Raw genomic sequence first — 11,159 nt, forward strand, 5'->3', positions numbered from 1 at the left:
GTGCGTCTGCCTGCGGCCGGGTTGCCCTCTCTTCCGGGGATACCTCGACGCCTGCCGAGGACTTCATGCCCGCCGCCGTTGTGCGTCTGCCTGCGGCCGGGTTGCCCTCTTTCCTGCTGGGTTCTCCGCAACACCTAGTGCGGCCCCCTTACGACGGCCCGCCCCCGGTGTGGGTGCCCTCGCCCTCGTTAGGGCCCCTGCCCTCTCCTGCGGCCCCCTTTCGTGGCCCGTTCCATGGCCCGGTCCTCACCTGCGGCCCCACCCTCCTCGGCCCTTGTGATGTTTCCTCCACGGACGTGGGGATATATTTGTTTGCCATGTTTGAATTCTGGCGGGGCTTGTGTGGTGACCACCTATTTAACCACTGGGACATAATTCATACTTGGAACTACAGTTGCGGTTATTGTTCCCACACGGACATGTTATGGGTTACCTATAAATAGGTGTGCCCTCTTGTCTCTCTCTCTTGTCGACCCGGGCTGCGACCCGACAACATGTCCTTTGCAGCTTGTTAATAAATTGCTATTCTTGCACCTTCCTTGCACCGCCTCTGACTCCATATCTCTCGGCACTACACAACATTGTTAGGAGATTTAAACTATTGGCTACAGCGGTTCTGCACTGCGGTCACTCAGCCGTCTCTCGAGTTTGTTTTTTCAAATCAGCTGCTCTTCATTATTCCTGCTATATTACCACAAGTTCTTAAGTAAACTGACACTGTTGGACTCGGTTCTAGTTTGACTTCTACCAAAAATAAAATGAGTACGTTTACTGTGTAGCTACCTTGTCAGTAATCCTCTGTCATAGTAGGCTACATAATGCATGTTTTTATGCTATCTTTGATGAGTGTTAAAAATATAATTTTACCATTAGTTCTTAATGAAATTGATACTGTTTGACTTTGTATTAGCCTACTACTTACAATACATTGAAGTACGTTTACTGTGTATTGTTTGAGAAATCCTCTGTCAAAGTCCCCTGCTGAGAACAAAATCAAGCCACTTCTGCTGAGTTTGATGAGGGAATTCTTTTTTTCTTGCCATTAGTTCTTCGTGAGATTGATCCTGTTGGACTCAGTAGTGAAACTACCCCCACAAGTACTATGAAGTACTTCGTGTACTTTTCCAATAATCCTCTGTCCTTCCATCAGTCCCAGCCAGGGGCGCCGTAAGGGGGTGAAAAGTTAGGACGATTCTAAGGGCCCGTGACTGACGGGGGCCCCAACATATTTAGAACATTAAGAAAAAAAAATATAAGTAACCTTTCATCAATCCTCAATAATTAACATTAATAGAACGTTATATTGATAAAGTACTCACTAAACTTAAGATTCATTTAACTTATTTTCTCCCAAAAGTTAATTATCCAAAGCCTCTGTACACACCCTTCTATTTACATGTAATGGTTTGGTCCTGCCTCCAAACGCGGTTCGGGCACCGGCACTTGCAGAGAGTGAAAGCATGTGAGGAGGGATGCTAGTACTTAGCCTACGTACTGTGTTGTTGTCTCAACGACTCAAAAAGTCAGGCTCTAAGAAAAGAAGAGAAAGGAGAGAAAGACAAGAGAGAGGGACTAAAGGGCGACAGCATGTCACCCAGTTTTTCACAAGAAAAGGTGTGGTCTATGAGTGGTGGAAATTAGTCTGTTAGCTCATGTTTTTTTAAGTACTTTAAAAAAAAAAACATGTACTTTAAGTACAGACAATTCAGAGGTTTTTAATTTCACTGCTCTTTTAGCTGACATTTAAAGGTGGGGTAGGTAATTCACTTCAGAAAAACCTTTTTGTTATATTCCATGGAATGCTCTTAACATCCCGATAGCAATGAATATATTAAATGCTTTGACAATAAATACATACAAAAATGTCAACTGTGGAAGCCGTGGCGCTGTAAAAAGCATGACCAATCATCTGAGCCGGCCCGGCTAAAATAATTGGATGGCCTACCTGCCTGTCAGCCTTCCAACTGTGCACAAATCTCGTGCCCTCATTGGTCATGTGTGCATTTGTGTGTGTTGGAGGAGGGGCTCTGTAAGGAAGCGGCAGATTTTTTTTTGGTTGTGTACTTTCAGATTCTAGCGCACTTGAGCTGGTTTCTCCATTCTTACCTACCTACCTTTAATAAATGCAGGCACATTTTTAGCGCCTATTCATACTAAATCAGTTGTCCCCCCCCCTGGTGCCAGGACCAACAGATCCATCTCTAGGCTCAGCAGCCCTGTCCCCCCATAATGCTGAACCTGAAACAGCTTTTCTCCCAACTGAAGGAGGTGAGCAGCATTGTGTTGATTGACATGCCATTTAACATATTTGAAGGGGGACTGGAATACAAAAAATATATATATATCAAAACAAAAGGCTAACATCTAATTTTAATTATACAAACACAGTATTTTCCCACACAGCCAATGATCTACATAAAACAAAAAACTGCTTTTAGTCTATTTGGATGATGGACAGTTTGAAGCGTTGAGTGATCAGTCTGTATTAGGTAAACAAAATGTTAATCACCGACATTTTGGTATTAATACTAATGTTATTATATTAAAGCAGGGGTGGGGAACCTCCGGCCCCCGGTCCGTATACGGACCGCTAGACCATTTCGTACGGCCCTCGAAGTAATTTATAAACAAAGTGGCCTGTGCCTAGTGGTGGGGCCCAATGTGATATATTTTCATGGGGCCCAAAATCCCTGGCGGCGCCCCTGCCTCCAGCACACTTCCAGTGTCTGACTCCATATGATATTGTCCTGATGCTGTAAGAGTGATGCCCCATGATCACACAATGACCCCTATCTGAGTGCCAAGGACCTCATATTATGTCGTTACATCACCCATTATAACAATTTGCTTTCCTTTTTCTCTTCTCTTAACTGAATAGCCCTGTCTTTAAGTATAATACAATGTAAAGTCCTTTTCCTGCACCATTTTAAGGCTTAAAAACAGGGATTTTTACTGTATGTGTTTGGAGAAATGACACAATCAATGGCCCAGAATTGTACTTTATAAACTCTGAATCTTGTGGTGCTTGAAGAAATACACACTGGCTAAGCCGGCCAGGTTATATATATATATGCCTTTTTTCGAGCCATTTTTTGCAATATTTATTAAAATGTCACTAGTTATTTAAACAAACCACTATCTGAGGATAATACAAGCAACCATAAAACACCCTTTACTAGAGCCATTGAAGCCCATGAAGAATGTATCCTTTCACAAATATTTTTCAACTGCTGTAAGTTAGGGCACTCTCTGTGCAGACAATTTAAAATACTCTTCATTTGCAGTATTTTTTTAAAAAAGTGTTCAGAAAGACTGCATCAATTATATGCTTATATACATATATAATATCAATATCTGTATTAACTAACCAAAGTCAATTTAAATAGCGGGCACAAATGGGGTAATTGCCATGCATGTGGTTTTTGATATAGTTTACATTCAATTTCAACTATTTTAGACAGAAAAACGTTTATTGACTAAAACTTTTTGAATTATTTACCATAATTTAGAAAGGTTTTTGTGAGAAATTATTTCAAAATTAAACTTTTGGACTCCATTTATTTTTAATGTATTTCCTTGAGGATGGGGAAGATATATCAGCATGTAGTTCAACATGCAAATGTTCTAATGCAAGTAAGTATAAGTATAACATGCAGGGTTCATACACTTTTTCACCAATGATTTTCAATGACTTTTCCATGACTTCTCAATGACCTTTACCTCATTTTCCATGACCAAAAAAAAATTCCCACTGAAAATGGTTTATTTTAACATGGAACAGGAAAATAACATCTGCATATGAAACATGTTGTGCCTATCTAAAACAAATCAAATAGTAGGCTTACTAGCTTCTACACGCTAAAGCAACTGTAGTCAGGGAGGCAGTCATCAGGTATGAAAAAGGTGGCAAGGACCCGACCCCTGACCCCCTGAAAGCAGCAGTGTCAATAATAACAGAAACGCCAAAGAGTCACATCTAATAGAAATATATAAAAGCATTTATTTTAATTGTGTAGCAGTCAGTTTATAATTCTGGCAGCATGGTTGAGCATTTAGAAAATGTATTGTCATGCCTCTGTGCAAGGCTTAGTCTTTCTATCTTTATAGCCACTGGTGTAAAGTAACTAAGTTCATAAACTCAACAAGTACTATACGTGGGTACAATTTTGAGATACTTGTACTTTATTTAAGTATTTCAATGTTTTGCTACTTTGTACTTCTACTCCTCTACAGTTCAGAGGTACATGGTGTACTTCTACTCCTCTACAGTTCAGAGGTACATGGTGTACTTCTACTCCTCTACAGTTCAGAGGTACATGGTGTACTTCTACTCCACTACAGTTCAGAGGTACATGGTGTACTTCTACTCCTCTACAGTTCAGAGGTACATGGTGTACTTCTACTCCACTACAGTTCAGAGGTACATGGTGTACTTCTACTCCACTACAGTTCAGAGGTACATGGTGTACTTTTCCTCCACTACATGTATTTAATACCTTTAGTTACTCTACAGATGTGGATGAATGATGTGAAATATAATCAAGTGTTAAATTAGACTTTAGTTCCACCTGGAGTAAAATCCACAAGCTACCCTGCAGTATACAAAGTCATTCAAACTAGCTGCACCTTTACCAGCTTTGAGAACACTTTCATGATCAATCATTATAAAACATATCATATATATTATTCTGAAATGGACCAATCTGCACAACGACTACTTTTACTGTCGCTACTTTCACTATATTTTGATGAGAATACTTTTCTACTTTCACTTGAGTAACATTTTGAATGCAGGACTTTTACTGTAACAGAGTATTCCTACACTCTGGTACTTCTACTTTTACTCAAGTACAAGATCTGAGTACTTCTACTTTTACTACAAGATCAGAGTACTTCTACTTTTACTCAAGTACAAGATCTGAGTACTTCTACTTTTACTCAAGTACAAGACCTGAGTACTTCTACTTTTACTCAAGTACAAGACCTGAGTACTTATACTTATACTCAAGTACAAGATCTGAGTACTTCCACTTCTACTAAAGTACAAGATCTGAGTACTTCTACTAAAGTACAAGATCTGAGTACTTCTACTCGAGTACAAGATCTGAGTACTTCTACATATCTGAGTACTTCTACTTTAACTCAAGTACAACATCTGAGTACTTCTACTTTTACTCAAGTACAAGACCTGAGTACTTCTACTTTTACTCAAGTACAAGATCTGAGTACTTCTACTTTTAAGAACAACATCTGAGTACTTCTACTTTTACTCTAGCACAATATCTACTTATACCACCTCCGTTTATAGCCTATGAAAAAAACTATTAGAAAACGAAGGCTAAAGCTAACGTTAGCAGATAGTGACAATGTATGCTAGCTAGCTAGCTAGCTAGCTCAACGATTCCTTAATGATATTGTGACAGAAAAACATTTCAGTTCACATCACGCTCTGCCGCTCTGCTCTGAACACCTGAACGGCCCGTTCTAACAGCTGTTCACCAGCGGTGCAGTCTGTGCCACAGTGACTCCGCACAGTTAACGAACGCACCGTAGCTAATCTAGTTGACCCTCATACCGGAGCAGCAGAGTTCAACCGACAGGCAGGAAGACTCGAGCACACAGCTCGCGCTTCATATATTAAAAAATAACACCATGCGCGTCATGATGGCACATAACAGCTCGCGACCGCAGATTATTTTGGCGATTAGATAAAATGTAAATTATATTTGACGCAATTTTAGTTACATTTCCATGACTTTTCCAAAAACTTTGGGAAAAACATCGTTTTCCATAACTTTTCCAGGGCCTGGAATTTGCATTTTGAATTTCCATGACTTTTCCAGGTTTTCAATGACCGTACGAACCCTGAACATGGAAAAGGAAATAAAATAGGTTTCTTAGGAGGATGTGGATTTATTTTCTCTCACCTTGTAATTACACAATCAAACAATGTAATGTGGCTCTGGCCTTCACTCACAAAAAAACATTTTGTTGAATTGGACACATTTTTCGAAGCTCTATTGACTGACATGCAATGAGGGACTGATGGAAGAATCTGTGAGGAATGAACTGGAGCAGAGAAATAATCATATTTTAAAAGACAGCAGCTTCATAAGAGGCCAACAAGAGTGACAGAGTGTGTCAGTGTGCTGAAGGATAGACCAGCTATCCAGGCCAGACTCTAAAGACTTTCCAAGGTGTAAAATGCTGCTGCCGGAGTACTGACTGGAAGTATTGCTGATATCATGTCTACCATCCTCTTAAAATACTCTGTCCAACAATATAAGTCTCATGAAGAAAGGTTTTGTAACGCTTATTCAAAATAGCAGAGAAACATGCATTCTTGTTCTCAGGAGGGGACATTGACAGAGGATTGTTGGAAAAGTACACAGTTCGTACTTCATAGTACTTGTGGGGGTAGTTTCACTATTGAGTCCAACGTGATCAATCTCACGAAGAACTAATGGCAACAAAAAAGAATTCCCTCATCAAACTTAGCAGAAGTGGCTTGATTTTGTTCTCAGCAGGGGACTTTGACAGAGGATTTCTCCAAAAATACACAGTAAAAGTACTTCAATGTATTGTAAGTAGTAGGCTAATACAATATCAAACAGCATCAATTTTATTTCTCCTGTAGGTAACCTTAGTTCTTTGCAGGTGTTTGTTGAGGTTTGACGTGGTGTTTACAGCAGTGGATAACAGCTTCTGGCCTGGACATAGTTTGCACCTCACCGTCACATTCCTGTCTATTCTTCGGACGAACTCAAAATAATGGGCATACCTCCACCCCTCGAAAGTTATCGCTGACTCAGCCATGTTTATGCAGCACTGCACGTGGAGATGTGGATGCGCAAGTCGTGCAGATTACGTACATATAAACCTGCGGCGGAACCCCCTCTTGTCTGTCAGTGTGATTATGACTGATTTTAATAAGTAACGAAGGGCGTGTCGGGGGCTATTGTTAGTAACTGTAGCGTGTTACTGAATTATAAAAGTAGCGCGTTACACTACTTCGTTACAGACAAAAGTAATATTATTTGTGTAATGGAAACCTCTATGCAGCAATGCAGAGCCAAAACGCAGGAAAGGATGGAAGCAGGAGCAGCTTTAATCAAACACTGATATTTATTGAGAGTATAATAACGGCCGGAGAGATCACAGAGTATATCACACTTTCATGTGGGCCACCTAGCAATCTCTGAAGACAAGGCGTAGAAACTGGAATCTGTATATCCCAGAAGGAGGGACTGGAAAGGCCCGCCTTACCTTAATCATTACCAGACATTGGAACAAAGAGCCGATTGTATTGCAAACCCACAGGAAGGCAGAGGACCTCTTGACCTGTGTCCTCCTCAAGTTACAGAGAGGAGTATATGCGACTCAACGAAAAGCATATATTTGTAATAACAGATTCTCAGAAAAGCTGAGAATCTCTAGACACAAAGAGATCAGATTAAAAATATTCTCTGACTATTAGTGTAACGCGTTACTTTGTTACTTTGTAACGCGTTACACCCAACTCTGGGTATATATCCATAATCAGTGTACTACCTACAGTAGTCGTGTGGAGAAACATACAGGAGCCCCGGCACAGCAGAGTCATGTGCTGCTGAGGACGTGGGAAAAAGCAACATTTATTTTATCCACCCAAAAAAGCAATATCAGTTTAAGTGGGCGACCACTGCTTTGGTCAGGGTGCCGGCACCACATTGGTGAGGTCCTCCTGAACCAGGTTTTTACAGACCTGCAGGTGGACACATCACGCTCGCCAGAGGTTACCTTGTTCACACGTCTGAGAGATAAATGGAACCTGTTACCACAAGAATCCAGCAGCCAATGGTCCCGTTACATTCCTGGCAACACCGAGCAACCACTCCTGGGCAAGTTACGTGCTGAACTTGTCAGGTGCGCAAAAGAAGTGACTGACCACAAGCGAGGTGACTACCGTGAGTTTGTGCAGCTGTGTCTTGTGTTTCTGGATGAAGGTGGTGAAGAGCAGACTGCAGTGACCTTCTATGTTAGCTAAGCTATTAAGCTTAACATCAACAGTAGCAGCTATTCTAGAGTGGACAATGTCATATTCAGAGTATTGATGTCTCATGTTTATTGAGAGTAGCATTGTAGTTGTTACAGTAAATTAACGTTTTAAATATAAGTATATTTGCGAGCATAGCTAGCTACTCTGGTAGTAACGGTAAGTTATGTTGAAGTTAGACTATGTACAGCTAAAATGTGAGGCTTATGCAAGCATGGTTTATTATAATTGAGTGATATTAAGTATGCCAAGATATGATTTTAAACTCTATCCTTGTCCTTGTATTAAATTAACATTTTAAACATAGTTATATTTGCAAGCACAGCTAGCTACTCTGGTAGTGATGTAAGTAGTGCTGCGTACCTGGACTCACATTCAGGTTCAGGTCCGGACTCAAGTCCAGAGGTTCAGGTTCAGGTCCGGACTTATAAGTCCGGACCTGAACCCATGGCTTGTGTGAAGTTGTGTGAGTAACTAAAGTGAACTTATTGTGAGCTAATTATCAATTGAACATTAACTCATAATCAACTCAAATTCAAACTCGTCAGGTTTATTGTGCTCCCTTCCGTCTACATTTCTCTAAAAAGTACAAATGTAAAAAAAACACTTTTTTCCACTTAGTCTACAAATGACTTATGACAGCAACTACAGTGAACTACTACAAAGTTCAAACATGTATTTCATTTACCAAACTAAAGTAACCAAACAGTCCCTGAGCTGACTGAGCCTCAATTCCTAAAACGTTGCTGAAAGGTAGAGTGTAGAGTAGACTATACGCATTACACTGTTACACACCTACTATACAGTATACACTACACTGTAGTGACTGTACAGTCAGAGTGTACTGTACTGTCTGTACACCATGTCTTTTCTACAACTCTACATGTTTACATTAAACAGTACATACTACATACATAGTGATGTACATACTGTTAGAAATTAAAATCAATGTTGATATGGCGTAATTTTGAATTAAATACACTATTTAATTTAAATCAGTTTTATTCTGAAAATCCGGAAGTTCACACTATTTACTTAATACTTTTATTCTGAAAAGTCTTCACTTCCGGTTAGCATTAGCATGTGGCGAAACGCTACGTTTTCAAACCGTGAATCGAAGGTGAAATGACATGTGATGTTGTACACTGAGCACACTGGGATTAGCACTCATTTATTGACACTGAATAACGTTTATCAGGGAATGTTTAAATAACCACAGACACCAGAATATACGTAAGTGCCAGTTTTTTTGCGAGTCCAAGTACCGGTTCCTGACGTTCCGGTTTTAACCGGACTTGAACCGAAACTTTTTACAAGTCCAGTACCGGTTCGGCGTACCGGTACGCAGCACTAGATGTAAGAGTAAGTTATCATTGTAATGATGAAGTTGGACGATGTACAGCTAAAATACAGCATGGTTTATCATAATTGAGTGATATTAAGTATGCTAAGATATGATTTTAAACACTATCCTTGAGCTTGTGTCCTTTTCATTCCCAGGCACTGCACAGCCAACCCAGTCTCACGGCATTTCGTGTTCACCAACACGATTTTTAATCTATTGATTCGTGTTCACCATCACGATTTGCCCCTTTTTTTCGTGTTGCACAGCACGATTTTAAAAGCAATGTATTTCTACTGGTAACGTGTTTCGTGCCTGCAGGTTGCAGCACGTCTTTTTCTCCGGTCGGGTCGTGGAAGACCGGAAGCTGTGTGGTTCATAAAAACATGTTCTTACTCAATATCAAGCCACAATTATTGCTTTTATTTTAAATCGTATAATTTCGGACTTTTGTTGCCGTCTGTGAGGAAAATAAATGGGACTCAGAGCCTCAGGATACTGAAATCTGTATTTTTAAATATTTTTTTCCTTCTAATTTGTTATTCTTTTTAAAATAACACACTGTTATTTACTCACCAATAACACACAATTATCCTTGCTTTTATTTATTGGTTTAATTCCATAATCTCGGGCTTTTTTGGTGTCCGTCAGGAACTGAATTTCAAAATAAAAATAACCGGAAACAGACGTAGGCCTATAAGGGACATTTCGAACATCATTGCGATTGTCAACATTTCTGAGTTTAGGATGGCCGAAGACACTACACTACCCATAATCCCCAGCTATCGTTTAGGACTACAGTCCCGTAAGGTTACGCAGAGCGTCAAACAGCTGTGTGAAATGGAACGAAACCACGCCAGACTATCCAAAACTGGAATCGAACACCCCCTCAGAACTACACATGCTGGCTATTGTGTTTCGCAAAATGTTCTATGGGACGTCTCTACTGAACGTTTTCGTTTTTCCCACAATTAGAAGTTGCCATTATTAAACACATTGGTGTTATCAAATGTAAAACATATAATTAATAAATGGGTGAAAATCACTTGTGTCCATAATGCGCAGCATTAATATATACCCACATGACAGCTCATTGCTACTTTGTAATTCTACTCCACTACAATTCAGAGGTTAACCTAGTATTTTTACTCCACTGCATTTATTTGAGTTACTTTGCAGATTCTGATTAATTATGTGAAATATAAACAACCCTTAAATCAGACTTTAGTTACACCTGAGTAAAATTCAGGTAAGGTGATTGTCAAGTGCCAACAATCATGAGAGATATTTGATAGTTGGTGCTTGAGAAGACTAAACATGTATCTGCAATTGACATGAATGGAAACAAGTAATAAAGTATATTCATTACTCGTTATTCTCTACTAATAGTTAATTAAAGACTGTATATTATGGCTATTTTGCACATCCCTTTCAAGATTTTCAAAGGTTTATTGACATATCATACACAACTACGGTGTAGTTATGCAATGAATGAAAAACTTGGGTCACAGGTTCCTCAACAGTGCATTACAAGACATCTATCAATATGTGTGTACCTCCACCATTAAACTGTCATATTCTGCACATTTCTTATTCTATCTACATACATAAGAGTATAATTAGTGTGTATAATATCAGTTAAAATAAGTGCTTCAACATAGTTAACATTGCAGGAAAGCAATATATTAGACGTTAATTACTTTGTCAGGCTTAATATTTAATATTTAATGTTTAAATAAAGGTTAATCCGTTTTTCTGTTTTGCACCTCCTCCTATTAATAT

Source organism: Pseudochaenichthys georgianus, unplaced genomic scaffold, assembly GCF_902827115.2.
Source record: "Pseudochaenichthys georgianus unplaced genomic scaffold, fPseGeo1.2 scaffold_553_arrow_ctg1, whole genome shotgun sequence".
NCBI classification, from domain to species: Eukaryota; Metazoa; Chordata; class Actinopteri; order Perciformes; family Channichthyidae; genus Pseudochaenichthys; species Pseudochaenichthys georgianus.